Source organism: Saimiri boliviensis, chromosome 9, assembly GCF_048565385.1.
Source record: "Saimiri boliviensis isolate mSaiBol1 chromosome 9, mSaiBol1.pri, whole genome shotgun sequence".
Lineage (NCBI taxonomy): Eukaryota > Metazoa > Chordata > Mammalia > Primates > Cebidae > Saimiri > Saimiri boliviensis.
Genome location: NC_133457.1, coordinates 104,641,084 through 104,668,035, shown reverse-complemented (window position 1 = coordinate 104,668,035; position 26,952 = coordinate 104,641,084). Strand labels below are relative to the sequence as shown.

The window sequence follows — 26,952 nt, the reverse complement described above, 5'->3', positions numbered from 1 at the left end:
AGGGCAGAGCCTGGGTTTGGGAGTTGGGAACCAGAGGCTTGCTGACATAGCTTCAGGACCTAAGGTGGAAGTGCGGACATCTCTGATGATAGTGCTGTACCACCCAACTGTTAGGAGATTCAATAAGATCATGCAATTGAAGCATCAAACAATGGTAGCAATGACAGTGGATTACAGCACATTGAATAAAAGAAGAATCTCTGATCCCACAGTGTTAGCAATAAATAAATGAATACATAAATAGAAGGGGAGAGGGAAATGCTCTCTTTTACCGTATAATGTCACTCAGAAATGTAGAAGACATGATGGGTTTGGAAAAGTCACCATTTTGCAACTATCACAGTATAATTGAACCAGGTAAGAATTATCAATGGAGACTAAAACAAGTGCAAGGATACTTACATCATCTCAAAGTATCTTCCCACAATCACTTACAAATCACAAAGGGAAAATTAGCTCTTTTATGGTAGCGAAACTGGGGGTGACCACCTTGACCAAGTCAACATCACCAATGGAACAGGTAGAACACATTGAGGAGGACACAATATCATTTTTGTGGTATGTAAGCCAAAAATGCATGACTGAACTCTAATCATGAGGTATCATCAGACAAACACAAACTGAATTATCTTCTATGAAATAACTGGCTTGAACGCTTCAAAAATGTCAAGGTCATGGAGGACAGAGAGAGGCTAGGAAACAGTTCCAGACTGGAGGAGTCAAAAGAGTGATCCTGAATTGTACCCTGAACTGGGAAAATTAATGATGATGAGAAACATTCTTGGCAGAACTGGCAAAATTGGAATATAAATCGTGAACTAGGTAACAGTATTGCATCTATGTTAATCCCTATCTCTATCATTGTACTGTGGTATGTAAGAAAACGTCCTTGTTCTTAGGAAATTCACCCTTAGGTTTTCTGGGGCAGAGGGGGAAATGAGATAATCCCTGTGAGGCCTTGGCTCCTGGCTTAACTAGAGACTGATAAAAACAAGTCTACCTTCTTGGGTGTTCCCAGGAAATATGCCCCTCCTGGAGGAACTCAGCCATTCTGAGGAGAGATGAGGTCTTGCTATGTTCTGCAGGCAGAGGTGAACTGACTACAGTTGACCCTCAGAGCTATGCCACCAACTGAACACGACTGGGGAAAGGGGATTCTTGGCCATGATAATCCCTAAAACTTCCCTCCCCAACACCATCAACTCCCCGTCACTCAGAGAATGCGCCGAAGACATAATGTTGTTCTGTTTATGTAGAATCCGTGCTCTCAGTCAGAACCCACTAGAAAATGCATCCAAACAAAATTAACTTGACAGGGAAATGGATATTTGAATGAAGCCTCTGCTTAAAACAATAATTTATCATGTTGCATCGTACATCTCTAGAAAACCAGGATCACGGGTAGCTTAGCTGAAATGAGGGAATTCATTGTTCCTGAAACATCTCTGGGACTCATTTCACAGGAGTCAGGGGTTGTGGGGAATGAACTAGGGAACAGGGAACAGACATCGACCAAGCCTCCCAGATGTGCCAGACAGACACTGTTGAACTGTTTTCATATGCAGCCTCATTGAATCTGCGCTTATCCTGAAGGTAATTATCCAGGTCCAACCTCATGAGTAAGGAAACAGAGGCCCTTTAAGTCTGAAAGCCCACTTAGAGGTCACCCAGCCAGGAAGGTATTGGCCAGTGGTTGAGGTGGTAAGAGTCATCATTACCCTTATCAAGGCCATAAGGGGATACCTCACTCCCTGCCTAGCTTCCTGACCTCCTGAGCAAGCCATACTTTTATTTGTGAATATAAGAAACCACAAACCCTGTCCTGGCCCCAGGACACATACACCTCCTAGATTCTCTTACAGAGGTCCAGAAGATGCTGGATAACCACAAGTGAAGTGGAGTGGAGTGAGGAGTCCCAGTTAGAGAGTTCAAGAAGATAGTTCATATAATTTACTCAATCATTTACTCATTCATTCATTTATTCTGCAAACATGAATTGAGTTCTTAGTATGTACTTGACCCTGGAAATATGACATGGAGTGTAGAGTCTAGAGTCTCAAAGTCTGGTCCCTGGACCAGCGGCATCATGTGGGAACTTTTAGAAATGAAAATTCTCAGGCCCCACAGCAGACCTATTGAGTCAGAAGCTCTGGGAGGCGAGGCCCAACAATATGTGTCTTAGCAAGGCCTTCATGTGATTTTGATGCTAAGGTTTGAGAACTACTACACTCAAGGGCACGTAAGATGACAGGGTGTGATAACAGCAGGGACGGAGGTACTTGACAACTCTGTGGCTCTGACTGTTATAAACAGAGCCCAGGATTGCATAGAGATGCCCTTGTCACTTCCATCATGTCTGGGCATCTGATCTTTTCTTGTCCCCAGACTATGCAACAATTGACTCACAGCCTGACTTAGCCTGAGTACCCTGGTCCTGCTGGGAGTCCAGGGATGTCCTGTGGGACTAGGGTGGGGACAGCTGACAGGATGAGGGTCAACTGGGCCTCAAAATAGCAAATTCCTTCTTAGGTCATATCTTCTCTTCATTAAGTGAGGGATGTTTGTAAGTTAACCAGGATTCTCAATAACCAATGATTCAGTCTGGTGGCATAAAAAACTGGGCAGGAGGTTTGAGAAGTTCTTGGGATGATAGTTCACAAATTTTAGTGTGCCAAAAAATCGTACGGGTAGTTTATCAAACATTCAGACTGCCAGATGAGTCTGTAGCAGGTCTCGGGGAGGCTCAGAATCGTATAAGCCCCATGTTGATCCCGGGGCAGGTGGTTTGAGGAAGACCCTTGGAGAAATGTAGTCTTGTAACATACTCTCACAGGGACCAACTCTCAGCTTGAGCTACATGCCGAGGCTTCTAACCCGACCACCTCTGGATTCTGGACACCTGGAGACAGGTTTGTGGTTCAGCAAGGTTTTCTCGGAAGCTGATGAGTAACTATTCTCATCTTATGGGTGATATCAGGGATGAGAAAGGACTTTAGCTTGTCTGGGGAGCAGTTAATGGCCCTTTAGGTAGCAGAAAAACAGTGAAGGCATTCTCATTTTATAAAAGTTGCTTGAAATCTAATTAGAATATGAAAGTTGAGACCTTAGTCTATTTTTAAACAGAGCATAATACAGCAGGAACAATCAATGCTGGAGCTCTGAGCTGCCCATCAGCCTTTCACTGGGGCAGGCAACAAGCTTCCTTCTGGAAGGGTCTTTGGTAATGGGACAAGTAGATAGAGAAACAAGGGACAAGAGTTAGAGACAGATAAGGGCTCTTCTTATGCAGGAACAGCTTGGGGCAGAGATGGGGAAGGCCATGACATCTCCAGACCCTCTCAAATGTCCCCTCTGACACACCTGAAGGCAAAGTGTGGTCTCCTCTGTTGAATTAGAGGAAGCAAATGTACCTTATTTTGACTGTCAAGGAGAGCTGTGGGGGTGGTTTAGAAAAAAAATGAATTGTTGGATGCAGATCCTAAATTGAAGCTAAGCCCTGCTCACTGACTGTGATTTGGCAAATCTTGAAATCTTTCTAAGCTTCAGTTTTTCCATCTGTAAAATGATGGTACTAACACTGACCTTAGGAATGCTTAAATGAAATTATAGTAGTAATCATAGCTAATACGCACTGAGCATTTACTATGTGCTTTACATGCACACATTATTTCAGTTGGTCTTTACAATCCTACGAGGTTTAGGGAGGTAGACGGACTTGCCTTATAAATGCAAATAAAGCATTAAGGATAGTGTCTAGTACATAATAGATATTCAATTAATATTCGTTTCCTTTCCCGTCCCAGGGGATGCTAAGGAGGCTCATTTCTGGAGAACTGAGAACTCTGCTGCATTTCCCCAGGAGGCAGTGACAGCCAATTGTTTAAGTCTCCTGCGCCATAGCAAAGGTTCCAAAACCACTGGTGGGGTATTTCTGATCCTGGGACTGTCAAAGGCAGAGCAGGCAGATTTGGTGGCATCTGCATGAGCCAGAGTGCATGGAACCCAGAGACACTCATGTGACAACTGTGCGGATGTGTCCCAGGAACATCCCACCCAGATTTGCCTTCCTTGAAGAAAAGTAATGCAAAAGGCCATTTTTCACTTTTAAATAGCTTTCATTCTACGTCTTAATAAATGCACGTTTGTTGATTTGTGTAAGCATGATGTGGGAAGTCTGCAAATGGATGTAATCTGTACCGAGGGCACATGTAAGCACCAGCGAGCACTTTTGAATAATGAATCCCTCCCGTGAAAGACGGACGCTATTCATAATAATTCCTTGCTTTTCTCATTTTGCTGCGTACAGTAGCGATTAATCAATTTGCAATGTTATGTCACCCGCAACAAATTGCTAGCACCAAGACAAATTTATTGCTTTATGATAAAAGAACTTGTTTAGGTAGAAATAAATTAAATTTGGGGGCTTGTGATTTGGGTTTGATGTTCACATAGGTGACCCATAGAGAGTGGGCTGGGGAGGTGAGAGGTCCAGGTGATTGCTGGCTTGACCTGGCACCCAGGAGAGGAGTGCAAATGCAAAAGGGTGTTTGCTCAGTTACTGACCCGGAGTCAGTGCAGCTCTGATGGGAGAGAGTAACGCGGAGAGCTTGCGGTGGTTCTCGGGAATGTCTGCCGGGCTCTCTGTGTCAGTCAGTGTAATTCAGAGCTTTTAACAGAGAGGTTTGGGCAATCAGCAGTGCTCAAGGGAAGCCACCCTCTACTCCTTCTAGGCTTCTCCTGAATCCTAAGATCCCAGTTTACCTCAAATTGACAGTGAAAGGAACCTACATGATAGGAACTGGGAACAAAGTTCAGAGGTTAGAGAGGTCCTGATTCCTTTATTTATTGCAGAGAAATAGGCCCAAATGGTATCATTACCAAAATTGTGGTGTAATAAATATTACATTTAACCAATGAATGCTTTTAACATACACACAATTTAATTCTGTATAATTGTGCTATTAACATAGAGACTGTCAAATCTTCTGTTTCAGGCCTTTCCTGCTTAAAAAAAAAAAAGCTGGGCTGAATGGGTGTTGTGGTCCCGGCCATGGCAAGGGGAACTTGAGGACATGCATTCCCATTCCTCCACCTCAGATTAGTAGTAAAGCTGCTCAGGAAAACCCTTTGCCTGAAGACCCAGCGTCAGCGGGTGTCGTAGAAACACTGGGCTTCCAGGATGCCACACACGTTTGTCATTAATTTATACTCCATTAATTTGGAATCTGCAGTGGAATCCAGGGTGGATGTATTGATTCTACCCTCTCCCAACACACACACATACTCACTCTCTCTCTCTCTCTCTCTCTCTCTCTCTCTCTCTCTCTCAGAACCAGGGCTTTTTCTTAAGCCATCTAAGTCTAAATGATTTGTGAAAAGCAGGTTTCAATTAGGAACAACATCAGTTCCAGTGCCCATGGAAATGGATTTCTCTGCCCCAGCTTATCAAAATCCATTCCTTTCTGCTCTTAAAGCAGGCTCTGGGATCACCGCCCTGAATGCCTTGATACACTCTGTCCAACTGCCAGGGAGAGAGCCCCTGTGAAATTTTAGGGCCATGGTCTCTGTCATCCTTGTCTGGTTTCAGCTTCTAGAGAGTGGGATGTGAAGGCCTCCCGACGCAGAGGCTTCTGCAGCCTTTCTACGGTATCTGGGCAGTGTCTTGGCTGCCCTGCAAGCCTGGTGCCCACATCCGGAGCCCCTTGAACAATGGGGGCACAGAACACTGAGGCCCTCTGGCAGCACCCCGTCCACTGCCTTGTGGCCAGCGGGCCTCATGGCAGCCCCAGGGGGTGCTGGACTCACCTGATGATGGCTTCTTTTATTGTCTTCCCTTCTACCTGCTTGCTGGGCTCCAGCCGGCCCAAGTTCCTTCCTGTGCCTGCCCAGGCCTGCCCACTCCCTGGCCACCTCCTCAGCTGGTCCTGCGGAGGCTTCGACCCTGGTGGGGCTGCATTTCCCCTTTCCCCGCTGCCCGCCTGCTGGCTAATTCTGATTATTTTTCCTTCTCCTTGCTCTCTTGGGCGCCTTTATTCCTGACCGTGCATTTTCTCTGGACTCAGGATTAAAAAAAAAAAAAAAAAAAAAAAAAACCCACGCTGCTAATATCCTTGTCAGCCTTTTCCTGAATCATTGCTGTAGAGCTCCAGGGAGCCACGGACCAGTGCCTTCTGACCAGCAGACTCCGTCCCTGGGCCTTCCTGTCCTTAGGGTCCTGGAGCTCTCTGTCTGAGTCTCCTTGGCCACTGAAGCAACAGCCAGAGGCCTGCATCCTCTGAGAAATGCCCAGCCAGGGTTGCAGATGGAGCCAAGAATTGAGAATCTGGCCAAGCTTTTCCATCTCACGGGTGATTTCTTTCAAATGCTAGGTACTTTTTACATTTTAAAGTGCTTTCCTCCATATGATCTCATTTGTTGTTATTGTCCCTTTTTTACAGATGAGCAAACTGAACCTCAGAGGGCTTAGCGATTTGCTTGGCACAGCTACCAAGGATCAGTGACTGAGGTAGGGGGAAAATAATCATCTCTATCTGACAGAGGAGGAAACTAAAGCTCACGTTGCTGAAAGGGCTTGTCCCAAATCTTACAGCAGTAAAGGTGGTGCTAGAAGTGGGTTTTAAGCACTGCAGCCTCCAGACCAGAGGTAGAGCCAAGCTCTGTTGCCCACAGCAGCCCTAGGCACAGGGGCAGAGCCCAACCCCGGGCAGGGGTCTGTTCTGCATTGTGCATAAAAAATCAGGTCAGTCCAGCAGGGAAACACCCACCAGGCAGTACTCCAGAGCCCCAAGTCCAGGAGTCAGAGGAAGCCAGGGGCCATCTCCTTCCATGAACACAGCGCCTGATGGGGAGCTTGTGGTTATGTTTTGGGGGGAGAGGCTGGTTAACTCCTCAGCTCACTGTGCTGCTTGGCCTATCTCAAACTGCTTTGGGACAACAAACCAAATATGACTGAGTGGTCATAGGGGTTTCCACACATCCTGGTTCAGGTCCAGCCCATTAGAGACTCAGGAGGAAGGTTCCACGTAGCAAATGCCCTTTCTTCCAGGCAGCCCTTCCTGGCTCTCGAAGACCCTTCCTTCTCGGTCCCCCAGAACCTGCTTCTGTGAATCATGACATTCCCACTGATGGGACCAACTGTTTCCCCATCATCCTTCACCTCAGCTGAGTCATGGGCAGGACAACCTCCACACATCCATAGATGCTGGTCCTGGGGCCAGCCGTGGTCACTCATATACATGCCCACTTACCCTCATCCTCGCAGAGAGATACAACCATGCAGAGACACTGTCCCACACATCACTCTCAGATGCTTAGAGACAGAGTCTGTTGGTGTCTATGCATATACAGGCTTCTTCTCCCAAGGCATCTACCTCCCTACCCCCAGTATTCTGTGTGTCCTCCTTAGAGCAGAGGCCATGGCTGATGGCCTGGGCTGTGGGGATACGGGATTTGGCCTACTCAGGTCTGAAGCTTGTTGGGTGGCAAGCTCTAATGCTGGGAACTCCTTTCTGGACTAGTAGCCTATTCCAGCCGGGGCCTCTCTTTGCGCCCTTCCCAGACAGCCCAGCTACACCTGTCCCCAGGTACAATCTGCCCGTATGCACTCCCCATCAGATAAGCGCCCTTCCTTTAGGCCCCCAGGGCCCTGTCACCACCAGCCTTGCCACCTCGGCATTTTTCTCAATAACTCACAGAGGTCAGCTGTTGCTCACTTAGATGTTTTTTTCCCCTTCTCCTCTGCTGCTCTGCTTTCTCTGAGAACAGATACCTGCCCCTGGGCTCAATGGGTCAGCTGGCTAAAATAGGAAGGAGAGGTCAGGTCCCTGCTGACGTCTGGCTTGGGCCCCGCCACATAGATAACGTGAGTCCTAGGAGCAGGGCACAGTGATGGAGCACAGATCCTGAAGTCTGACTGGCTTGGGCTTAAACCCAGCTCTGCCCCCTCCCAGCTGTGTTGCTTTGGACTGTCACTTTACCTATGTAAGCCTCGATTTCTGCTTCTGTAAAGTGGGCATGGCCATTTGAATCTCATAAGATTTCTGAGAGGCTTAATGAGGTTAAACACATGTAAAAAGTACTTAAATGGCAGAGTGCTCAAAAAATATAAGTAAATAAGAATGACTATTATGGCAATTGAAGTGTAATTGAATTGTTGTTATAGCAATTGCCCCACCCCTATCTTCATGGCCTCTTAAGCCCTAGGAGACTCAGAGAGGGTCTGAGCAGTGATTCAGAGAAGGCACAGCCTCCAGCCTTCAGCAGAGGAGGCACGTGAGAGGCGGGCAAGGGCCTGGGCCTCCCTTGCAAAGCAAGAGAGAGCTGGGAGGGGAAACAGTTCCCTTTACTGACGTGGGCTGTCTCTAGGCTACCTGTCACCAGTCAGTTACTGCCTATCAAGCCCAGGGGATCACTCTTTTTCTATGAAACCAGGAGGGAGAAAACTCATGGATAAGGAGCCCTACCTGGATAAGACGTTCATCTGCACTGGTCGTTTTCATATGTATATTATCCCATTTAATTTCAAAACAATCTAGCAAGGAGGAATTATTGCAATGAAGGAGGCTGAGGCTCAGAACAGTAGCAAGCCCCGTAAGTGACAGGGCTGAGGCTCGAATCCTCAGTCTCTGACTTCATGTGATGGGTTGTTCCCCAGCATCCTAGCCACCTTTAGAAAATGAACAGCAGAAAAAGTGAACTGAATGGAAATGATGAAACCAGCTTCCTTGTCCTCAGAGGCAGGATGCTGAACAAATCCATCCTGTAAGCAATACTTAGAGCGAATCTTACTCCATAGAACAATTTAGACAAAGACCCAGTTTATGCAGCTGAGTATGAAATATGGCTTGTGTCATAGGACATTTGTATAAAAAGACTATTTCTTTACTGTTGCAGCCTCAAAACCCCTTCTTCTGGGAGTACTGCTTTCTTACCAGAGGATGGCCCATCAGGCTGATCTGGAAGGCAGAAGATGGGAGTTTTTCAATGAACTCACTGTGGTGGGGGTGGTCCTTGGGTAAGTTTCATTCTTTCTGCACCCCCATTTTCCTCTTCTATAAAAGGACATGGTTTTCTGGGGTGATTTCTCTGGGTAACCTAATTTGCCCTAAACCATGGTTATATTCTCCAATGTAGAACTCATATCAGATCAACAAAGTATGTTTTTCCAACTTACAAATTTCTTTACTAGAAAATCCTAAGGAAGGCAGACCACTTAAATAGGATTTGGTTAATGCATTTAGAAAATCCAAGAATAAATCCACATTGGGTGTAGAGGCCTAGGTATAAATGGCTGCCCCCTGTGTGACTCTATGACTATCAGAAAAGAAGAATTTTTGGTTTCTGAAGCCTGTGTCCTTGTCACTGATTTAAGTCCTGGCTCTCCTCCACTTAGAGAAGGCAGCAAGGTTCCTGGCCCGAGGTGAACTACCCATGTTTGTCCCTGTCTGAGGTGACTGAAACTTTTACAGGATTCTTACTTCTTCCAGAAACAGAAACACCGGGGGCGGGGAGCACATGGGCAGCAGGTTTGGCCCCCTGGATGTCATGGGGGCTTCTGTTAAGGAAGACACAGGCCTGGAAGTGGATTCTTATGGCACCTTCTTTGGTGAGGGGGCCAGGGGAAGGAAGGGCATTAGCATCTGGCTACTGCTGCCAGCAAGTCTATGTGTTGACAGAGTTGCTCCCCACGTGTCCTTTTAAACGCTGATGATCCCTGCTTGGGATTCGAGCTGACCGACCCTGTTTGCCAAATGCAAACGCATTAACCTTACAGTTGGGTAATCTAATAAAAAGGATCAATGGTCTGATTCGGGGCTTATGGAGTCATTTACTGCAAGTGAGAGCAATTGAGCCAGGATGAGCAGCGTTGGGGAGCCCAGAGGATGGCTTCGGCGGGCTGTCCCCGCTGATGTCCCTGCTGACTTCCCCAGGCAAGGCCCACTCTGTCTGGAGGGGCTGGGCGGAGTGGTCAAGGGAATGAGGAGGGTGTTATTCATTCATTACTGCCACTTTAATCACTTAGAAGTTCAATTAAGTATAAATCATTAGCGGTATTTCAAGTTATTTTATCCAGGCCTGTGCGTAACACACTTGACTGGCAGTGGGGAGCTTTCTGTGACTAGATTTAGCGTGCGACTGAACAAGGCAGTCATATGGGTTTTTCTGCTATGAAATTGATAAATGAAGCGGGCATTCGAGGTACAGCAGTAATTTCTGTGGTGCAGTCAAGTGCTCGCTCCCTTGTCTCTTCTAGCAATGAGGGCATGGGCCCCTTTAATATGGCAGCTTTCCCCTGGGGGTCCGAAGACCAGGCTGGGCTGCAGGCTTAGGGTTTATTTCCTTGCAGAAGTTCCCAGAGTGAGCCCTGGTTCATTAGTAGGAATATACCTGGGAAGGGGGAAAAAAAAAAAGGAGAAGGGGAACAAGAAGGTTCCCTCACCCTAGTTCACCAGCGCTGATGCTGTCATGATTTTTCTTCAGAGTAGCAGGAGGGTGGTGCTGGAAGGACGAAACTGGGCTATCTCGGCAGCGCGTTCCGACTTTCCAAGGATGCGGTTGTCCCCGGTGGCCGGCATCCCTGTCTGGAAAGCATATTTTCTCCTAATCGGTTTTACAGCTCTTTTAAAGTAATATGTCAGATCATTTTCCCCATATACATAGTTAATGAAAGTAACCCTACAAATTCATTTTAAATAGATGGAAGTTGTTATAACCCTGATCCAGAATTTATTACGTTCATTACAATCTTGCTGAAGTAGGTAATGTAATGGACTATTACTTTTATTATCTTTTTAATCCCTCAGAATTATTAGGAACTGACTAATATTTGGCATCACCCTGTTAATGTTTAAACAGAAATTGATACTTTAATTCGTCTAATAAATGACGGGGGCACTTTGAGTGGAAACAAAAGCCTGATGGGATTTATCTCGATCAGTCCCAAAGACTTTTAAGCGGGACTCAGGGGTCTGAATGCAATTATTTCCAGGCAGGGTGTCTTCATCAAGTACTCAGAAAGGACAGAGGAACAGAGATGGTGATAGTGACAGAGAGACCCAGACGGACTCTCTTGTCAGACAGCAACAACAACAAGACAGAAAAGAGAGAGGGAGAGAAATTCCATCTCTACATTCACATGTGAATTCTGATTCACAAAACATCAGAGTTCAAGCTCTGATTTGGGCTGACAACCACAGCAGTGAGCTTTATGTATCTTTTCCTACGTGCCCTTCATCTCCCCCTCCCCTTCCCAGATTAAAAAGATTTTTTTTCTTTATAACCGTCCCTATGTTAGTAATCAGCTTTGCGGCTAAGAATTCTCAAGTGCTCTAGAATTTGCGTGTTGCCGAGACAAATGATTGGGCCACATTCTCCTAGTGAGGAGCGGAGACCCTGTTTGCTCCTTAAAAAATAATGATGGCTGCTCAATTTGCAAATTACCAAATCTCACTGTGCAGTGGGAGGGGGTGGGAGGGTGCATACTGTTGTGTCTACTCCAGAAGAGGCTGTATTTACCCTCTAGAGCTCTGTTTCCTGCTAGGCGGGTGACAGGTAAGATTTAGGAGAAATTGATCTCGTGCACTTTCTTGCTTTTACAAGACAAAATGCAATGCTGGTTACTAAAATAAAATTATTTTAAAAATAATAAAAATCTGTTAGTTCTAACAGGATGAGAGGAATGAAGTACTTTCCTTTCTGGTTTGATAATAAAAGATATTCAGGAAAGGAAAAGCTGTCATCTTGTGTCACTACAAGGCAAGAGTGTGTTTTCTAACAAAGAAAGCTTCCAGTTAGCAAAGTCATTAATTAGTACAGAGAAGCTCATTAGAATTTAAAGCTGCTTTACTGTGTAGTGTGGCTTTGCTCTCTCTAAATGCTCTGGGTTTCCAAAGCAAGAAAAGTATTGATTAAATTGACTCAGCGTAAAATGTGCCCCAATTGTGCCGACCCATAAAGAGGTGGGTTTCTCGGCTTTCTTAGCAGAAGAACCTGCCAGGTGTCCTGTGGGCTGGGCCCAGGTGGGTGGGCTGGGAACAGCATCCACCTGCCTGTATGCTTACTTACGTTGAGGGACCGACTGACTGCCCGTCATCCGGCAAAAACCCGTTTTGATCAATGGAGGGGAAACCTGGCCTCAGCTAACTTTTTTCCCGATGCCTTACAAATCTGATTTTGTAAATGCTGGTTGCGTTCGTCAATGCTGAGTTGACAAGGGCTACATGTCATTTGGGGCTTGATAAAGAGACTAAGAGGCAGCTTCTCAGCATGTTTATTTTTAATAGATATAAAAAATGAAAGCAAAAACAGACTTTCTCACTCCTTGGAACCCTCATTGACAGAAAAGAACTGAGTACACAGAAGTGGCAACAGACAAATGGAGATACTGGAAAAGGAGGTTTCCTACCAAAATATCCTTGTGAACATGAGGACAGCTTCCAAACTGAGAAAGAGTGGGTTCCAGAAAGCTTCAACGCATCTTTCCCTGACACGAGGTGCTTCGTGCAGTGTCTGGCATCAACATGTCTGAGCCGTGGCAACGTTCTCTGTGCTTTCCCGGTTGGGCATCATTCTGTGAGTACGACAAACCCCATCAATTCTTACCGCATCTATTAGAAATGCAGCATTGTCAATGGAAGCAATGTTTTCTGGGGCGCATCACTGGAAATGAAAAACGCCTTCATTTTTCTATATCTTTCCTGAATAAACCTAACTCTTCCCTTCAGCTTCACTGGGTGTGAATTGCCCAAAAATACTCTCATGGAGACTATCAAGACAGAATGCAGCTTTAAGAGCCAATTAGAAAATATTCACAACATATGTGGCAAAGAGCTAATGTTCTTCCTATAAAAAGAACTCTTTCAAATGGATAAGAAAGATATTAAGATCTCAAAAGATAGAAGAGTATATGAAAAAGAATTTGCAAAAGAAATTCAAGTAGCTGATATTTAGTGAGCACTTACTATATGCCAGGTGTAATTTACATGAGATTTCTCATTCATTCTTTACAAAGATCCTATGAGGTACGTGTTATTATTCTCATTCCTATTAAAAGATGAGAAAAAAATATAAAGCTTTGAGAAGTTAAATAATCATCCCAAGATCATGCATATTGTAAGTGAGGGGCCAGGATTCAAAATCAGGCAGCTTAATCTAGCAGGCAGGGGCTCCTAACTGCTTTGCTGTAGCCTCACAAATTCACAGATACAATTGTTAAATAAGTTTTTTTTTTTTAAAGTTCATGTTTACTAGTAAACAAAGATACATTAGTTGAAAACAATCAGAAACATTTCATTATCAAAATAACAATAAAAGAAGTGTTAATATTTGGCTGGGCATTGTGGCTCACACCTGTAATCTCAGCATTTTGGGAGGCTGAAGTGGGCAGATCACTTGAGGTCAGGAGTTTGAGACCAGTCTGGCCAACATGGTGAAACCCAACTAAAAACACAAAAGTTAGCGGCGTGTAGTAGCACATGCATATAATCCCAGCTACTGGGGTGGCTGAGGCATGAGAATTGCTTGAACCTGCAGGTTGCAGTGAGTCAAGATCATACCACTGTATTCCAGCTTGGGCGATGGAGTGAGACTCTTAACTACCCCTGCAAAAAAAAAAAAAAAGTTAATATTCAATGTTGGCAAGAATAGGTTGAAACAGATATTCTTAAATATGAATCACATTTTGACAATATCAGGAGTCTTAAAAATGTACAAGTCATTTGACGCCGTAATGCTATTGTAAATAATTTATCCCAAGGAAATAGAAATGTAAGCCAAGCCAAGGTTTAGGCACACACGTTTGTGCCTGAGGACGTTAAATTTCCCATGTGAAATCTCTCACATTAAGGGACTGGTTAAGGACCTTATGGTCTACCCATTCTACAATATTGGTAACAATAAAAATGATGTGAAGGAGTTTCTAATAACATGGGAAATGCTTATGCCAAGAGAAAGTAGCAAGATACAGGACTGTGTGTATAACATAAACTGTGTAAAATATGGTTAGAAATGAGAATGGGAGAAGAGGAGCAAATATATATGTATATATATATATACCAGGAGATGTTCTCTGTGCAATGGGGTTATGTGTGACCATGTCTTTTTTTTACAAATATTTTCCAAATTTTCCTCAGTAAACATATTTTATTTATCATTGGCATAGGGCAGGGGGGAGAAGAAATCCTTTATGACTTTTCGAGGTCAGCTTCTTAACTTGAATCTCAGACCTAATTGGAATGAATCACTGCACCCCAAAGAACAAAATTAACCTAAGACACTGGGCATATGTGTTCTCTGCATCAGCCCAGGATGCCTAGAGACAGTCCTATGTGTTCTTCAACTCTCTGAGCCTTCCCATCATCTTTCATGTGCCTTCTCCTGGGGTTATTGTGAGATTACAATGTGGGCAAAGGCCTTAGAACAGTCTTGCCCTGTAGGCATTCAAAAGATATAAATGGTACTAATAAAGTAATACACTTATTACGGTCACTGAAGCTGTTGTTTTGTCAGTAGGAAGAAATAGTTGAGCATCTTGTAGGCACTGGGAAGTGTATACAGACTGGCTTGGCCTGAGATAGTGCTACAAGCATCTTGTACTGATGCAGTTCCAGTCTTGGATCTGAGCTCTTGGTACCACCCAGGTCTTTCGTCCAATGCTGCAGAGGCAAAGGAGTGCTTTTTGGATTTGGATGCGCACGGACTTCTATGTAGACCTTCCTTCAGCCTCCCACATCCTGGGTACTTTCTGGGGCCAGGAACTATGCGGAACCTTATCATATATAAATTTTCCCACCTATATCTTTGAGAAGCAGGTTTCATTAGCATTTCTGCTTTATGGCTCAGAGACTGCTGGACATCAGTCTCATGGGTCACACAGCCAGAAAGTGGCAAAGCTATGTTGATCTGAATTCAGAGATGTCAGAGGTGAAGAGCAATAATGGCCGAAATCGTAAGTTCTAGAATCAGAAAGACCTGGGGTTTGGACTATCTGCTTGGCTTTGAGCAAGTAATAAAAGCACCTCAGTTTGCTCATCTATAAGATGGGACTTAGAGAGCTTGTATGTTGCACCATTATTTTATGAAACGCTAAAAAGCAACAGTCAAATCATTGCCAATGAAATCATGACATAATCCTTTCTTATCACTTAGAACTTTATTTTTATGCTTATGAAAAGAACTTTTAGGTTTATTTAGACATAGATGTTTATCATAAGACCTTTGTATGCATACATGAGAAAGAAAATATAAGTGAAATAATCTGTTTAAGATATTTCTAAAACTTCCTCACATTCAAAGACTGACTCAGCATCGTCAGTGTTCGTGCATTTCAACAGACTGTCATCTGCTGTCACATTGCAGGTGTTTGTGGTAGCATTTCTTTAAAAACCACTCCTCTATTGTCTTCAGGATTTTAAACTGCAAATACTTGTTCTGCAAGTTTTGATGTGTGTTCCCAGATAAGACAGTGACATTAAGACTGCTGCCAGGCTGATAGTGATTTTAAAAAGCATCTCAATTTTAGAGATGTTAAAATGGGAAAAAGAAAGTGTATGTCTTAGAATTGATAAAATAGAGTAGCTACCATATAGAGTTGTTAGGAGAATTAAATGAGGTCATGCTGGTAAGGAACTTAGACATTAGACTGGACACAGAGTAAATGTTCAATATCATCATCATCATAATCATCGTCTTTATTATATTGCTATTATATTATGTTATCTGAGATGTATTGCATATATATGCAGCTCTGTAGGCTTGGTCTCAAAATTCTGGGCTAACATGCAGTGCCAAGACATTGGATCCTGGACCACTGGGGTAGAGCCTGTCCTCTTTCCTTTTCTGTTTCCCTCTCTACCTGCTTTGCCGACCTTCTCTCTCTCCCCTGCTGCCTCTCCCTCCTTTACTTATTTCCCTGCTCCTTCTCCTTATCTCTGCTTCCCTTTCCACCCCCTCCCCAGCTCTTCTGCAAATAAATGGCCCTGTCACTCTGGCTCTCTTGTAGGTTTAGAGTGAATGGAAGTGTCTTTTTGAAAAGCTCGTTCTGTCTGACATTCCTTACCAGCTCAGGAGCACGGTCCTTAGCATTCCCCTCTCTTCTGCTCAAAGATCTACTCATTTAGTTAACAATTTACAGGGCTGCCACTGGGTCTTGAGAGCTCCACCCCACAGCAGAGGCAGCGGGGCTGTGCCCTCTGGAGGAGGTCTATTGGCAGGCTTAGAGGGGTGCTTCCGTCCTGCCTCTAGTGGTTGTAGGGGAACTGGCTTAGGACCTGCCTAAAAAGACACCATTTATTCCTGCTTATGATTTGTTAAAAAAGAAGTTCACAGCTTTTATGATGAGCCTTATATATGCATTTAATGACATTAAAGTATTTGATTATGTGCATTAAGAAGAGGTCTGAGAGCTCTCTGGTGTCCTTAGTTTTAAGTGTATTTTAACTGCCTACAATGAAAAGAACAAGACAAAAAACGAGCTGTGGCAGCATCCTCATAAATTCTGAGCCATAATTGACATACCTTCGCTGGCACCAGGAGTGATCCAGGCAGGTAGACACAGGAAAAGGAACCACAGACTTTCTACTTTCTCATTGGCCTGAGTACCCGAGGGAAAGCAAGGTCAGCCATCCCTGCAATACTTTCTCTTCAACTAGCCTCTCAGCCGGGGATGAGCTGAGAGGAGCTGCGACTGACATGAACTGCAGATCCACTTTGTACCCAGCCTGTGCCAGGTCCTTTACAACTATTTCTGTGTTTCATCTCCAGAGGCAGGTGTCATTAGCCCAATTTTCCAGATGAGGAAGCTGAGCCTGGCAAAGTAAAATGACTTGCTCCAAGTTGGCAAATGTCAGAACTATGATCTAAAAACAAGTCTTTCTGATCCTGGGGCTTCAGCCCTTTGCACAGGCGCTGGATACGGAGCTCCAAGTGACACCCATTTGGGGAATAGTGAATAGAGAAGGAGGGGGAGTAGGTGCTGAGGCCGGGGAAGCATAGTCCTTTACAGAAAAGTTGCTGCTTCCCGTTATCCAGGCCCTAGCCCCTTGGAGGCGTGCATTGCAGTGGAAACAGAATCAGGACAGAAACAGCCACTTGAAATGAACTGCGCCCAGACAGGCCGCCATGGTGGCGTGATTGATACTGGAGCATGTAGGTGTAATGAAACTGATGCCGGCTTCTCTGCACCTGTGATTTATTGAGGACAAATTTAAGATGAGAAAGGGCCCCATACCAGGAGCTGCATCTTCCCCTCCAAGGGAGGGTGGTCATCCATCACCAGCCATTGCAAGGGCCCCTTGCAAGCGGCTCATCAGATGAGCCAATAGTCTCTTTGTTGGGGTTCCTAACAAGTGTTGGATCAGCAAAAGTCTATTTATGCTGGTGGACCTTTCAGGACCAATTTGTAGTGGGTCACTGATTCTGCTGGGGTATTATCTTCTTTACTACTCGGGCCAGTTGGGGAACGCAGCAAAGATTAATGGTTTTGGCTGCTGACTTGCCGCCGCAATCTACTGCTTCTGGACCAAAGATTAAGTTTTTTTTGTGTTTTACCAGAAAGGGCCCACCTTGTGTACAAGATGCACTTTGATTTACTGACTTGCTTATGGAGAAAGGAGTCGTGGAAATGTACCTGGCTGTGGTAAGAATTTGGCAGATGGCTGTGAGGTCTGGCATTCATGTTCCTTATCCTAAGGACTGGGACAGGGAATGGGCAGCTCTTGGTGCCTCCGTGTGGGTCCTGTGGACCTGGGGTCTGTAGACTGGGGAAGCTGAGTTTGAGCTCACACAATATCTGAGCCTTGCCTGGCACCCAGCAGCTGCCTCTGGATTCAGAGAGGCAGGCAGCATCCTAAACTGTATTATGTAAAAATTCTGTTATGGAAAAAAATAGTTAATAGCTTTTCCCTTTTATTGTGAAAATAGCACATGCTCTTATAACACGCTTTGGAAAAAAAGTTCAAGAAACAAATAAAACTACACATAAGCCAACTGCACAGTGATAGGACTGTTAACGTTTTGGCTGACATTTTAATCTAGAATTTTCACAGTGCACAAATATATGCATGTTGCTTTACAGTACTAAATATATACTGGATTTTTGTGGGATTTTTTTGCTATATGATTGTGTCATCCACTTTTTACAATGAATATTATGCCACAAGCGTTTTCTCATATCTTGATTACTTTAGTGAGCCATCCCCTTTTTTTTTGCTTCTGGAGTTGGGTTTGCTGCAATATCTCCAATGCCAAAGGTCTGATCCTTTATTCAGCAAACATTTGTTGTGTGCTTCTCTGGATCAGACGCTGTGCTGGGATCACAGACATAGCACTCCTGAGGTGCAGGTGCAGGGATGAGCTCCGGGGGCTGTGCATGTGTCCTGAGGGGTACTTCTGACATGCGTCTCTTAGAAGAGCCCAGGACACTGCACATAGTTTGGAGGCAGGGGCCCAACACAACTGACCCCTTCCAGGTCCCTACAGAGTCAGAGGGGCCTACTCTTGGCTTTGGATACACCAGCTTGGCTTTTTAGAGTTAATCAAGATCTAAGGGCCAAACCTTTCTGCAGGGACAACAGCAGCCCCATCTTGGAAAACTGAAGAAAGAGCCCAGCAGCCCCCAAGGGACTAGCCACCCAGGTCAGCTGCAGAAATTGCCAGGGAGATAGTAAGAAATAAATGCCAAAAAGAGTGTGGCCTTGGGACTCCAGCAGATCTGAGTTTGAATCTCCTAGCTGGTGACCTTGAGCAAGTTGTCTTTCTGAGAGCTTCATTTTCCTTATCTGAAAAATGGGGTTTCCCCCTCTCCAGCTGCTGGGCTCTTGTGTGTGTTCATCATGTGGAAAATCCCACGTGAAGAGCTGGTGCTCAGCCTGGGCCGGGCCCATTTTCCGGATGCTGTGCTTACTCAAATAGATGGATGGGCTCTAATTGTCCCAACAACACGTCTGAGTTTCGCAGGGCCTTTCTTTGGGAGCCTTTGTCTCAGGGCCATAAATCACTGGGCAACTGTCCCAACAGTTGGCTACGACTTCCTTTCCCTGGATGAGGCTGGCTGAGGGAGGGAGGACTGAGCTGAGCACAAGCCTGCTTTCCACCACTGGTTTTTAAATCTCTAACTGGGAGTATTACTTACTCAGCCATTCCGATGGTTCCCTTTGTCGTAGCCTCTTCTCTGCCCCAGGGTGGCCTTCTTCCCTTCCTCTCCACCTTAGTCCCAAATTAAAATTCTTCAAGGAAGTAGGACATTTTCTCTCATGCACATGCACTTTCCCCATACCTGTCTTGATAACTGGTGGAGCATTTGTCATCTGGCCTGAGGCCTCTGCGTCTGTATGACATGTTCTGTGTATGGGGGAGATATTTCTCTTGGTTCAAGAGGAGCAGTTAGCCTCAGATGTCCCCTAGCCTGTAAGTCTCACTCCCCACTCTGCTGTAGCTACTGTTACTGAACACTCCTGAAAATCCCTGGCTCCTTCCTTCCCCAGGACATTTCCTCTTGCTTTTCTTTTTGCCTGAGTTCCCTTCTCTGGGCTCTTAACATGGCTATCTCCTCTTCATCATTCAAGTCTTGGCTAAAATGTTATAAAGAAACCTTCCCTGACCATCTCTCATCCCAGACCAAGTCTTGTTTCCCCATGTTAAACTTCTTGATGGCATGCCATCTACTTCCTTCCTCAGACTTTTCAGGGTTTGTGAAGCTGTATCTGCGTGGTGGCAGATTTAACAAGTATTCAGCTCTCTTGCCTTCACCGTAAGTGCCACAAGGACAGGATGACCACCTTTGTATCCTCAGGGTCTGGTACAGTGTAGGCTCTCAACAAACACGTATGTTGAGTGCACAATAAACTGATGGATGGATGATGGATGGATAAATGAATTGGAGAGTGAGTGAGTGAAAAAACGAATGAATTCCAGTGTGATGTGCAAAGGCTTACTTTCAATTAGGTGGTCAGAGAATGCATGAGGGGATGAGTGCCCTCCCAGTCCCATCTCCGTGAGGCCAAACCTCACTCACTACCAATGTTTCTGAAACCCGTATCTACAATTCTTCATCCTTAGTGATCTGCCTTCATCCTCTGCCCTCCTTTTCCTTTTAAACGTTTTACTATGACATTTTCCAAACATACAAAAGAAGAGAAAATCACTGTAAACCTGCATGTACCCTTGCCCCCCACCCTCTTGCTGGAGTATTTAAACAAATCCCGGACATCATCTCATTTCATATATAAATATTTTAGGGGGTATTGTTAATAGATAAGGACTTACAATTTCTTTTAACATAACCGCAATATCATTATCACATTCAACACAAAGAAAAAACCGATTCATCTAATATCTGATAGAGATTCAAATATTCCCAATTGTCTCAAAAACTCCTTTTTACATTTAGTTTGAGTGAGGCTGTAAACATTGCATTAGACTGATATGTCTCTTAAGTTTCTTTATAACAGTTCTCTCTTTTTCTCACATTTAAAAATGTGATTTATTTCTCTTTTCTAAATGCCATTTGTTTCTTGGTGAATTTTGGTCATTGTCCTACAGATTGTTTCACATTCTAGATTCAGCTGAGCGCCTCCTTGTGGTGTTGTGTACCATGTTCCTCCATCCCCTGTGTTTCCTGGAAACCTGTAGTTTGATCCAGAGGCCTGATCAGAGCTCTATTTGATTTTTGGCTAGAGGCCTCCATAGATGGTGTTGTGATCGTTTTTTGTTGTATCACATGCTAATGTCTAGTCGTCTCTCCTTTAACAATGTTAAAATTGATCTGTGGCTCACCCTGCCCTAATTAACTCCCAACTCCCTTCTCTATTTCCATGGCTATATGAACTTGTTTTGCAAAACAAGTCAGTGGAGAGCATTGATCATATTGAGCAGAAGTGGGAGCAGTAAGCTCTGATGGCAAATGTACTGGCAGAGAGCACAGGGCCCAGGTAAGAAGGTTAATGTCTCTGCGTTTCAGTTTTCTTGAGTGTAAGGTGGGGCTGATAATAGTAGCTTTGAGAACTAATATGTGGCAGAAATGTTTGAGACATACTCAACCCTCAAGACTGAGTACTTAACGTGTATTTACTCACTTAATTCTCCCAACAATCCAGTAAGGTATATGCTACTAAGAGTCCCATTGTACACGTGAGGAAAAGCAGACAGAAAGGTTAAGTAACTTGCCCAAGGCCATACAGGTAGTAAATGACAGAGCTGAGATTTGAACCCAGGGAGTCAGGCTTCAGAGCCTGTGCTCTGAAACACAGTGCTGTGTAACATCTACCGAGTCAATGAGGAGCTCCTGGCTTTTCTCCATGCAAGATGCTTGTCAAATCCTTACCAGGAATGGATACCTATTAATTCCCACCTTAAGATATGTGCAGGGGTGGAGTAAGGCAGCCTCCAGTGGCTTGAGGGGTTTCTGTGTTTTATTCTGAGTTTTTTACAAAGTCATATTGTTCCCCACCCCCCAACTACTGTTGGATGGGCCAGAAAGCTTCATAAACTCACATGCTGGAGAAGGGTTTGGATAACAAAAGGCCTCACCCCATTTGGGAAGGATTCATGTCTCCAGAAAAACTCTTAAGCCCAGTGAGGTTAAGTGACTTTCCCAAGATCACACAGTAAGTTTGCCACTGAGCTAAGGTTAGAACCCCAGACTCTCTCAAGCCTTGGGTGATTGTGTCTGGATACCTGGGTACTTCCATGCTGAGTTAGAGGAGCAGTATGTCTACTCCCCATCCCCAAATCCTCTGAGTTATTTGGCCCAGAACTCCTCTGATGGTACATATGGATAAACATGCCTGCTGAAATTGTGCAGCCATTCAGGGCTTGCCTGGCATATCACAAGATGTTCACTTCTTGGTCACTATTGTAAATGTCTGGGCCTGCTGATCTCACTCTTCCAAAGGCATTCTGGAAACAGCCTTTTCCTCTCCCCTGGCTTCAGTCTTGAAGCAAAATCAAATAAGGGTTCAGAGCAAGAATGTGAACTCAATTCTTCCGACTCCAAGTTTAGAAGGCCAGAAGTGAAGTAAGTCTGTGATTACTGATGCCAGTGCATCTGCCAAGACTATAGTTCTACCTTCCAGATGGGAAAGTGAGGCTCAGAGGGGAGGGGTAACTTAACGTGCTCACATAGCCCTACCTACAGCGTGGGTTGCCGCAGAGGGGTCGGGGGTTCAGAGAGTGGTCTCCTGTTGGGTTGCATGTACATCCTGGCCTGGAGAATACCTGGTGAGCTCAGGGTGCCAGAACTGGAGCTGGAGGGACTTCTGAGCTTAGGGAAACAGACTATGGTCTATGGGTCCAGCTTGTCTGATTACAAAGGCCAAGACAATAATTGAAGGTGGCTTTGGGTTCCCTGAGTAGGATCTGGCGCCGACGTCTGGTGGCTCTGTTGGCGCCTTGAGCCCTGGGCATTCGCTAATGGATTGTGGCTGATCCCAAGACTGATTGGCAGCCGGCCCCAAGGTCCTCAAGGGAAACCTGGAAACTGTGGTCTCCAGCTTAGAGACACTCTGCCCTCTGGGAGCTACAACTGGGGGCTTGCAGAGGGCCTAAGGCAGGAGTGCTTCTGAGCCCACGGGATGAGCCTTCTCTTCCCAAACACCTGGATAGAATACGAGGTGAGGTTCACACAGTGGGATACGGAAAGCTGTCAAAATGCCGACTCCTCATTTCATGTCCTTGCAGCTTCCCTGCCCCACTCTCCTGGGCTGGTCAGCGCTATAGCCCCCCACCCCTGTCCAAGCAATAGTGGAGACAGTAAGAGTGCTCAAAGATTTTCTAAAATAGCACACTTGGAGGGGAGTGGTCCCAAAACAAGGGGGAAAACCTTTCCCAGACAAGCCAGGCTACTGTCATTCCCAGAACAGAGGAGAGAATTAACCCTTCTGGAGACCTCAGAGGGTGAGGGCTTTCCTGCTGTCTGGGAAGGGCTTTCCAGATCAGAGCACAGCACAAGCAGAAGCAGAGAGGCACAAGCATGCAGGAAACAGCACAGGAGAACTGGAAGATGGAGTGTTTGTGAAGGGAGGGTGGAGGGGCAGGTCTGCAAAAAAAAAGCACTGCAAAAATCTCAGATTTACCTGGTTGGCAGTGGGGATCCATGGAAGGTTTTAAAGGGAGGGCAGGGGAGAGGAACCTGGAGTCTGTTCACAGTCTTGGCTCTTTCTTATGCCAGATCAGTCAGGGCAAAAGGCAAATACAAAACGGATGCATCTGACCTTTTTCTAGGACACCCAATATTTATGCGCTTTGCACATCACCCAAATTTTATTCATTTACCCAAAAGAGTGTGAAAAAGGCACTTTAGGAAACTGCTATAAATCCAGTGCAAGTCACCATGGTAACCTGATTAGCAGCTAAATTAAGTTCATGATTAAGAAGAAATAAATAAAAATAACTCTCCTCCTTGGCAGGGGCTACCCACTGGGCCACTGGCAGCCAAGCAGATGCTGAGGCTTTGGGAAGCAAGGGTATAAGCCTGGGCCTGGCCCCCAAGAGAAGTTGAGGTGAGGGTGGGAGGCGTTATCTGCTGCAGAGAAGTGAGAAATGCAATTGTTAACACCGCCTGGGGGTTAGTGAGGCCCCTGGCAGCCAGGCCAGGAAGTACAGGTTGCACTTTTGAAGGCTAAAGCAATGGCTTTTGTGACAAGGTCCCATGCTCTCTAAGAGTGCCTTCTTGATGCCCCTGGGACACATTTCTTTGTCTGAGCACCAGGTGCATGTATTGTTGTCCCTCCAGTGCTATGCCCTTCTGTGCTGGGTGCTGACATGACTCAGACCTGGTTCTGATTCTAGAGAGGCTGAGTTTGGTGGTGGACACAGATATAACAGATGCTCTGGGCAAAGTATATATATTTATATAAGGTGCTGTGGAAACATGGGCCAGCCAGCAGGGAGGCTTCCGGAAGGAGGTGATGCCCAAGAGAAAAGCAGATGTGTGACTGCTAGAGGGTGCCTATTTCAGGTGAGCAGTTTGGATCTTCTGCTTGGGGTCGACTGGCAGGCAGGCCAACCTGGAATGAGCTGCCATCAGCCCTGATGAGATCAGAAAAATTCTCTTGGGGGCTGTGCTGTTAACACATCCCAGGGCCTAGAAGCAGGGGAAATGGGTGCAAAGAGAGAAACGAGTGTCCCACTTACCCTTTCCAAGCCTCCTCCTGGCCACAGCAGTCCAGAGCAATAACTAGAGTCAAATAGTCTTTGAATCTTTCCTCTGCCATTTGTAACCTGTGGCCTCTGGCAAGCCTGTGGCCTCTTATTTAAGCCTCAGCCTATAAAATGGGGTAATAATGATAATAGTACCTGTCTCTTAAGGTTATTGTGAAGGATTAAGTGAGATGATGCAAGCTAAATATAACACAGTCCCTCACATGTAGAAAACATACAATAAGATGTTTGCTGGGCTAATTTCATTACCTAGGGAAGTCTGCCTTGACTGTATGGAAGAAGGAGGGAGAGGGCAGCCATGGAAACATGCTGCTTAAGTCTCCTTCAAGAGAAATTGCTGCAGGGAGCATAACAGAATGACAGCCCAGCTACCACCCCTCTGGCTCCACCAGTGTGTTCCGGAGGAGGCTGTGCTTTTTCCCAGTTGTTCCCAGCCACCGACTAGGCACAGGAGAGGGAAGGTGATGCTAGTGCTGGCCCATTTCTATAAGACACGGGACTCCCAATGGGTGACTTTGGCCTGGGGAATCTCCATGAGCCTGGTTGGAACTTTCCTAGAGCAGTGCTGCAGTCTAAGACTCTTCCTTCCCGCTCTCCTTTCATGGGGGTGAGACCAGCATCACTGTCAGTCTGAAGGCTTTCCCTGCCTCCTCTTTCCTTCTCTTCCTTTATACTTCACAGGTGTGTCCCCCAATAAACCTCTTGCACATAGAATCCTATTTTGGCTTCTGCTTCTCAGAAGACCCCCAAATGTCACAGAAGATCTTGGAGAAGAGTCCAACATGTGGGTTGTAGAAGAGGTAGAATGGAGTCCCAGCAGCAGGTCACAGAGGTGTCTAAGGTGGGGAGTGCAGACCTTCAAGGACTCTGGTGAAGAAGTACCAGGCTTTTTGTGTCCCGTCCTCAAATGTGTGTGTGTGTGTCTGTGTGTGCAAAGTCCCTGAGCATGTTCCCATTGTTACATTGGCCATAATGTTGTGAAAAAGATCTGTTTCCGTCAGACGAATATTAGCTTTTCAGTGTCTGCTCTTAGCACTGAGCCCTGAAGAGGTCCTTGGGCATAGTAGATGCTGTCAAAAACAAACAAGCAAGCAACCCCAAACCCTGAAAAACAGCACCACTGGGACCTGTACCCCTCTTAAGTTTTGCTTTGGACCAATTTTGTTTTCATTTCCTGGTGGTTTGAATTGCATCATGTTAGATTATGGAACCTTTTTAGCCTTTTGTTTTTGTGACAGAGTCAAATATTTACTGACATTTGTACATCTTTAAGCCCATACAGAAGGATAATAGCAGCCTTGCTTCAGAGGCCACACCTTCCAGGAAACCCTTTAGCCTGCCCCCTTGTCTTTGCGAATCCCTCTGCCATCCCCTTGCAGAAGGAGCTTGGAGTCTCTCAGCGCAGCTGGACTAGATGAATCTTCTCAGGGTCCCCTTATCCCACCTCCCAGCTCCTTCCCCCAATCTCTCCCTCCCTGCTCTGTGGAAATCAGGGAAGCTGCAAACCCAACCCTTACATCAAAAGGGAACTTGAAAAATACTTGGAGCAAAATCTGCTAACTGTGCATCCTTGCTCTATGCAGGCGCTGATATTAAATCAGGAAATGGCACTGAACAGCCGCTCCAAACACAGAAACAGGGCATGTCAACACAGCAACCAAAAGCAATCTCTAACGGGCAGAGGGGAAAGGGACCTGGCACAGGGCCACGAAGGGGGCTGCAGCCCAGGAAAGAATTCTTGAGCTGAGTGTGTCTGTGCCACCTCTCCAGTGTCCCAAATGAAGCGTGGGTCTCAGTCCCTGGCATGGAATGCACCTTGTCTCCATGAGGGATTAAACATAATTAAGCAGGTTGCTTAAATACCTTTGAGATTCTCCTTTTTATTGCCATAAATGTTTACTGAGCACGTAGTATGTGCTTGTCAGTCCACCAAAAAAGATGCCATTCTATGTGGAGATGACCTTCTAGCCCTCAGGACAGAACTCTGACTCTTTGACATGGCATTCAAGACCCTTTAAGTACTGGCTCCTGCCGAAGCCTTCAGCTCTGTCTCCAGACTCCCTGAAATAGCTCCCAAGTGCACGAGGCAGTGCCTTGCCCCATGCCTTTGCTTGGACCAGTCCTACCATCAGTTCTTCCTGTATTTCTGCTTTTGGCAAATTTTTGCTCAGCTTTCAAAGCCTTAACCGAGTGTCACCTTTTCTCTGCAGCATTTTCTGCCACCCTCCCCATTTCTTCCAATAGGACCAGGGATTATTTACTTGGGATGCAGCAGCACTTTGGACATGCTGCCGTCACACCTTTCATGTCACAGTGGGAAGGTTTGCAGTGCCCTGGAGGGGAGGGAAAAAGCCATGTACACTCCTGAACCATCATCTCCCAGCACTGGTTATAAAATTGAAACAAAATGAAAAACCTTGATGAAATTCATTGTTGGTATGACTATGGTGAAACAGATATTCTATTTCTGATAGTAAATTAAATAGGTATCATCTTGTTAGAGGCTAATTTGACAATATTAACACAGAAAATACACACATCTTTCAACCCAGCAATTTTATTTTTTGCTTTCTGCACATGGGCAGAAAGGTGCATGCAAAAGCCGTGAGTTGCAGCATTGTTTGCAATAGCAAAAGATTAGAAATAGCTTAAATGTCCATCAATACAGCTTGGATAAAAAAACTATAGGGCATCCATTGGACAGAATGCTATGCATTAGTTAAAAAGAAGTAGGTCTCCACGTATTAACACAGCATTTGCTGAGTAAAAATCAAAAGCAAGCTGTAGCTCTAGACCCAG

General features: G+C 45.4%; 1 long non-coding RNA gene across 1 annotated transcript; it reads left to right on the top strand.

Annotated features, from left to right (window-relative positions):
- Positions 1-5,954: 5,954 nt before the first annotated feature.
- Positions 5,955-26,645, top strand: LOC141585538 (uncharacterized). The gene is made up of 5 exons (XR_012519082.1): positions 5,955-6,347; positions 6,438-6,505; positions 8,893-9,013; positions 12,339-12,570; positions 25,392-26,645. It is a non-coding gene; the product is annotated as an uncharacterized LOC141585538 (long non-coding RNA).
- The last annotated feature ends 307 nt before the right edge of the window (positions 26,646-26,952 follow it).